We start from the raw sequence: 6099 nt of genomic DNA on the forward strand, positions 1-6099 counted from the left end.
TTAGCAAAACGATCCGGAGGGAGTTATTTACCCAGCTGTGATAGGGCTGCATTCCTGCTCCAATGAGAGCTGCAGGGCAGGGCCTTTGGGTTTTTCCAACGTGAGAAGGGCTGCACTGTGTGCGTGCATGGCCTGGCTAAGCTATGGATGTCTCTACATGCATGTATGCAGGCATATCAGACCATTGCTGCGCCTATAAACGGACTGGATGTGCAAGAGCAGTGATCTGTGTATAAACCCCTTGTCAGGCCAACACCATGACTGCACTGAGCACATCAATGCTTGTAAATGAATGTTTGTAAATGCTGCGTATCCCAGGCAGGTGGCCTGGCTGCATGTGAAGGATGTGGCCTGCCAATGTGCTGTGCTTGTGTGCACACCAGGCAGCAGGGCTTCCTATGTACAAGGCTTGGAAATTGCACCAAGCTTCATCCCCAACATCTAAAGCTGCTTTTAGGGGAACTGTCCCTGGTGGAAAAGCTGGGGCTAGAAACACAGTCTTCCACCTCCAGACACACAGCCTCTGCTAGGGGAACTAGAGTCACTCCCTCTATGGCTGGCCTAGCAGTAGGTCCCTTATTCCCCCAAAGGAGCAAGCTCTCTTATACATGGACACCCCCTCTCAGCACAATCCCAAGTGCCTTCCAAGTGCTGAGAGGCCACGAACATCTGTCCCTGCAGCTGCAGCTGCAGTGGCATCTCCAGAAGAGCCAAGCATGGTCTTTCCCAGGCCTGAGAAGCCTGCAAGAGCCACTTGAGCCTTTGCCTGAACAAATTGGCATTTGCCGAGGTCATTATCCGGGAGAGAAAGGGCCTCGTGGGACTGGCAGGCGACAGCATAAACAATCAGGAGATGGCTCGGTGTGACGAGTCTCCAACTCCTTGTGATGGGAGATTGATGGCTCCCCACCCCCCAGCCCCTCGGCAGCTGTAATCACTGGCCAGTAACAAATGGCAGGCATTTATCAGGACTCCGCGGTTAACCAGCTTATGGTAATTAATGGAGACGCACCTGAGGCTTGGGCTGGCGACTCCCCGGAGATGCGGTCACGTTGGAGGAGAAGAGGAGAAGGGCTGTGGGAAAGCACTCACACTCCAGTGGCTTCATGAAAGATGCATCTCTCCATGGTGGAAATTAATTTTCTCTGATGAAGTGATAAACACTTTATCATAAAGATTTGTTCATTAGAGGCAAAGCGTGCGGCACGGATGGGTGCGCCGGGGAGGCCCGCCCGCCCGGAGCAAGCGAGTCCCTAGCCCCTGCTGGGAGCCATATGGGGGGTCCAAGATGCAGGTCCCTCATGATGCAGGAAGGGGGAGGGGAGTCTGGAAAAATGAGCCCTGGACAGCGAGGACCATGGGATACAGACTTCCTGCCATTGGGGAGCCAGGTCCCTCTGCTAGTCTTTGCCCCCAGCCAGACTGCGTTGCTGCTCAGTGCCATTCCCAGGACACCGTTGGGCTGGAGCCTGCACTGCCCTGTGTCTGCACCATTGTCTGGGACCTTCTGGAGAGAGGAAGCTCTTTAAGGAACATAGGAACAAAGGTCCCCCTCTGTGCACTGGAGCCTGGCACTCAGCTGTCTGCACTCCTCCAGCCCTCAGCCCCCATCTGCAACAACCCATCTGCAACGGCCCTGCATGTGGTGACCTCCGGGAACCCCACACCCACGTGCAGGACTTGGATGCCAGGTGCGATGATCAGGCTAATGTTGCATGGTCCCATTTTAGTGCAGGCTATCACTGATCTGACTTCGTGTACACATGACCCTTAGATCCAGGAAGAATCTCAGTGCAGGGAAGTTATTCACCGATGCAGGACCACATTGCAAAGCACAGGCCCCACGGAGCGCCCATTGCCCCCTGGCTGGCACAGACCCATGGAGGCTTAATTTCCATGGCCAGTAACAAGGAAGAGAGGAGGCATCGCTCCCTTCCCTAGGCAGCTGCAAGTACTTAATAACTTCTACAGGATGGGGCCTGTCTGACTGCCCTGATGATCTCAACGGGGCCAGGACTGTGCCAGGGGAAGAAGGCAAGGTGTTAATGAAGTGCCACAGGCCATTCCTGGAGGGAAGGATGTAAAATCTTCAGGCTGCAAGGCCTCCAAGCTATCGCCGCGGTGCTGCTCTGCTCTCCGAGTGGCCATGAATGCTCAGGGCCTCTTCCTCCCATCTCTTCCTCACAGAAACAGGTTGCTGCAGGGGCTGAACATCTCTCCTCACATGCTGTTGCATGAGACCTTGCTTCCGTGTCTCCAGCTCCATCATTTTTCCCAGGCAAGGAGCGTCGGTGGCATCTTCCTGTGCAGTTTGTACCTTGCTTTGCATAATTCTCAATAGTTTCATTAATGAAAAAGTCTGCCCATTATCAAACAAATATAAAAAATAGGAGCAGCTAATCTTTCCCTTATATTGCCAGGATTAAATAAGCAGAAATATCAGCAGAAGCATTCTAGACACGTCAGGCTGCCACAAAAATCGAGGAGGTGAGCTGTTAATTTGCATATTCCCAAAATGCAATTGGGTGACACTTTTGAAATTAAAAATTGATGATACAAATGGCATTTAAAGTTCATTTAATATTATTTGTTCGAATTCCAGTGACAAATGTGTCATAGATACAGTGGATCCTATTACTAGGGGGGGAAAAGAATTGAAATCCATCCCTACCCCAATGCTTGAAGGGTCTATTAACGTAGTAGATGAGCATTTGCATTATCAAATCATCTTAACGGGAGCTTTTATAAGTGGAAATGTAAACTGGAGAGGGCTTTAAATGTTCATGTACAGAGATAACTAGTTTGAGCTGGGGACATCTCTGTCTTTCTCATCTAGATGAGGGATGGCTTCCTCCAGGGCCCAAGATGCTCCAGCGGGAAGGGCTCTCTGGAGACGCAGAAACAAAGTTGTGAGTGCTGAAGACCTGGGTGGCTGGTGGAAAGGGCATTGCACTGCCTGCTAGGACACCTGGGCTCTTGTATTGATCTGCTGTGGGACCCTCAGCCCCCCGCCCCGCTCCCCAGTCTTCTCCCAAGACAGACCTTTCCCACCTAGAGACAGCCCCACTTCATAGGGGCTGCTGCCAGCCTTACCAAGAAATACCCCTCACCCAATTGATGCGGTAAGTGCCCTACTCCCAGTCTCAGCCCCAAAGCACAGGCCACTGCCTTTAGGGTATAGGAGACTCTCCTCAGACTAGCAGCAGTATGGAGCCCCTGATGCGCAGATGAGTGGATGGGATTCCCGGAGTGCTGTGAAACGTATGAGTGGGACAGCTCCCGGTGCCTCTGGACACTGCCAAGTGGCAGGCCGGAGCTGGAAGGATAAGGCATTTCAAGCCTTGGCCCTAGCCGGGGGCACACGGTAAGCGATGCAGAGGAAAGACCCCTTCTTCACAGAGCAAGGGCCTCTATTGAGATGATGAATGGCTCCTGTTCCATTTAAGTGAAGCAAAAGATAACAGCCAAAGTGCTTGGGCTCTTTTCGTTTCTTGCTTTTTTCCCCCCTCGCATAAAATATGGGAAGAAGGAATCACGGGAGAAATGGTGCATAGAAATTAATCTGGTTTACAGGTCTCATCAATATGAATGAGCTGATGAATATGTAACCATCTTTCCTTCCCCCTCTTCCGATCTTCCTCGGAGTTATTGAAGGCAGGCAGGACTTCACTGCCAGGGTCTTGTCTCCAGTGGTAGCAGGGGTGGGTTACCTGCAGAGGGCTAAGGAGCCTAAAGGCCTCATTGAGCTGGTTACATCGCATCCAGCTATGTCCAGTCCTTCCCAGACCCTGCAGTCCAAGGGACCAGTCCAGCACTGGTTTCCAATTGCCATTCTTTCCCCATGTAAGCCTCCCCATCCAGTGCTCTTTCCTCTGCTGGTGGAGCACAAAGCCATAGCCTCAAACCGTGGGATGTTGGCAAGTGAGGAAAATAATCACAGGAACTTTTAATGGTATTAAGAGAGGCATCTATCTCCCCTCTGCCTCCCACCCCCTCCCCGTACCACCATTATGCAGGTAAACAAGCAATGGAAGAATTAATAGGGACTTTCATTTGCACTGTAATAAAAGGAAAAACTTTGTGGAAAGATTAAAGCAACAGGGCTGTTTCTAATGAATTCAATTAGGGGCTGTGATGATGATAATACATGCCCCCAGCTAGATGCAGCTTTCTGCCAGTGGAGTGCACCACGTGGAAAAGGCTCTGCTGTGCGAAACAGCAAAGTGGGTTTAGGCTGCTAAGATTTATCTGGGGCTCTGAGCACTCACAACATTCATAATAGGACAATTAGGAAGCAAATGGATGTAGCCATTAGGCCATATAATCCTCAAGAGCCTCCGCAGAGTGCACGCTGTGATGCACGAGGATTCACAGCCTCAGGCTTTCCAAGGGAGGCAGGTGGAGGAGTGGCAGGGGCTGGGGATGAATCTGTGGCCGCGTTGCATCTCTCCAAGCCAGGGGGAGAAGCTCTGATTCCAAACCATGTTCGCAGAAGTCTCCAAAGCTTTCCGTATTCACATGGTAAGTTCCTGTCTCCATGCTAAATGGTTTGGGTACCTGCTGTGCTGTTTGTATCCCCCAAGATGTCTGCTAGAAGCCCCGGGCTGTTTTGTGGGCTCCTCCAGGCATAACACGCTAACAACCCTGGAGGTACAGAGAGTGCACAAGCCATGCTGCTTACAGAGGGCTCCAGAGGCGTCTGGGCAGACTGCAGCTTTATTGTGAGGATGGCTTCAACTAGTTTGCCTAGGAGCCTGCCCCTGCATGGCCTGGCATGTAGGACCCACCTGGCCTGCAGGTGACAGGGTTGTGACCTGGCGACTGGGTTGTGACCTGGCCATAAAACAAATTGCACGTGAGGATTGGACCCCCCTTGGCTCTGAAGGTGGCTGCAAACCACTAGCCGTTGAGCACTGAGCAATACCATTAGCAATACCATTAGCCCTTGAGTTTTTTAGGAGGGAGGGTGTCACCCCTCTAAGGGAGCCACTCTGTGAAAGGCACAATCGTGCGCACACCTGCAACCACCCAACAGAAGCTATGTTATATGGGAAGGGCCCCTTTCTTCCTGCTGGATTATCCTTGGGGCATGTGGTGCTGGGGACCTTAGAAGACAGGAAGGAGACCTTGGTCCAAACCAACCACAAAGTCCTTTTACCTGCAACAGGGCAGGTCCCCAAGGCACACAAGTCTTCCTTGCTCCATTGATTTCAATGGGGCAGAAAGCTGATCGTTGGTTTGGTCAATAGCTGTATTAAAGGCAAGTTGTGCTTTCAACAGCAGCAGCCCGGTGTGGGTGTTCTCAGAGCTCAACGTGAAGATGGCCCTGGGTTCACAGGACATTGGACTTGCTTGTGCTTTTTTGTGTGTGCTAGGAAGCGGTCCTGTTTTCAAAGGGCGATGAAACATTACACAGACCATGAGTACGGAGCCAAGCTTTCGCCTGTTTTCGAGTGATGGTGAAGTTGCAAAGGTGGACTTGTCCTGAGCTGGGACAAAGGGCCCTACTTTGTTGGGCAGGGCCCTAGAGTAAGGAGAGAGCTTGCCTGTCTCTTCTTAGGACAATCACTTTATTGGAAAACTGGACATACATTTCATTAACATTCAGGTTGGGCAATAGAAATGCAAAAACATGCTTGTGCCTGGGAGGATGGGTGTGTAGGCTGGACCCCCCCCGCCAGGAACTCTAGCTCTGGTTCAGGTCTTCCAAAAGTGCAGGTCCATGATTTTCCCCTTCCCCCAAGTTAACACTCGCACACACTTGCACACAAGTGCACACATTGCATCTATCTACAACCTGATTGGGTTCACATTAATGAAAGGCATTCATGATCATGAAGACCCCCTCACCAACTAAGTGAAGAACGAATGCTAAATACTGAACAACCGTTTAGTCAGGATGGCCTCCGTTGTTATCGGTTAGGTTTCCCTCTTGACAATGAGTGCCAGTCTCGTTCTCTTGGCTAAGATCAAGCAAGACTGGGGGCATCTGAACCCCAAGGCCTCTGGGCCTGGGGCTTGCACAATGGATGCCTGCCTGGATGTGGGGACTATTTGAAGCCCGGGAGGGAGGATACTTGTCCGGCGGTAGAGCCACAT

The sequence above is a fragment of the Gavialis gangeticus genome, unplaced genomic scaffold, assembly GCF_001723915.1.
Source record: "Gavialis gangeticus isolate Ggan-Ray unplaced genomic scaffold, GavGan_comp1, whole genome shotgun sequence".
In the NCBI taxonomy this organism is placed as follows: domain Eukaryota; kingdom Metazoa; phylum Chordata; order Crocodylia; family Gavialidae; genus Gavialis; species Gavialis gangeticus.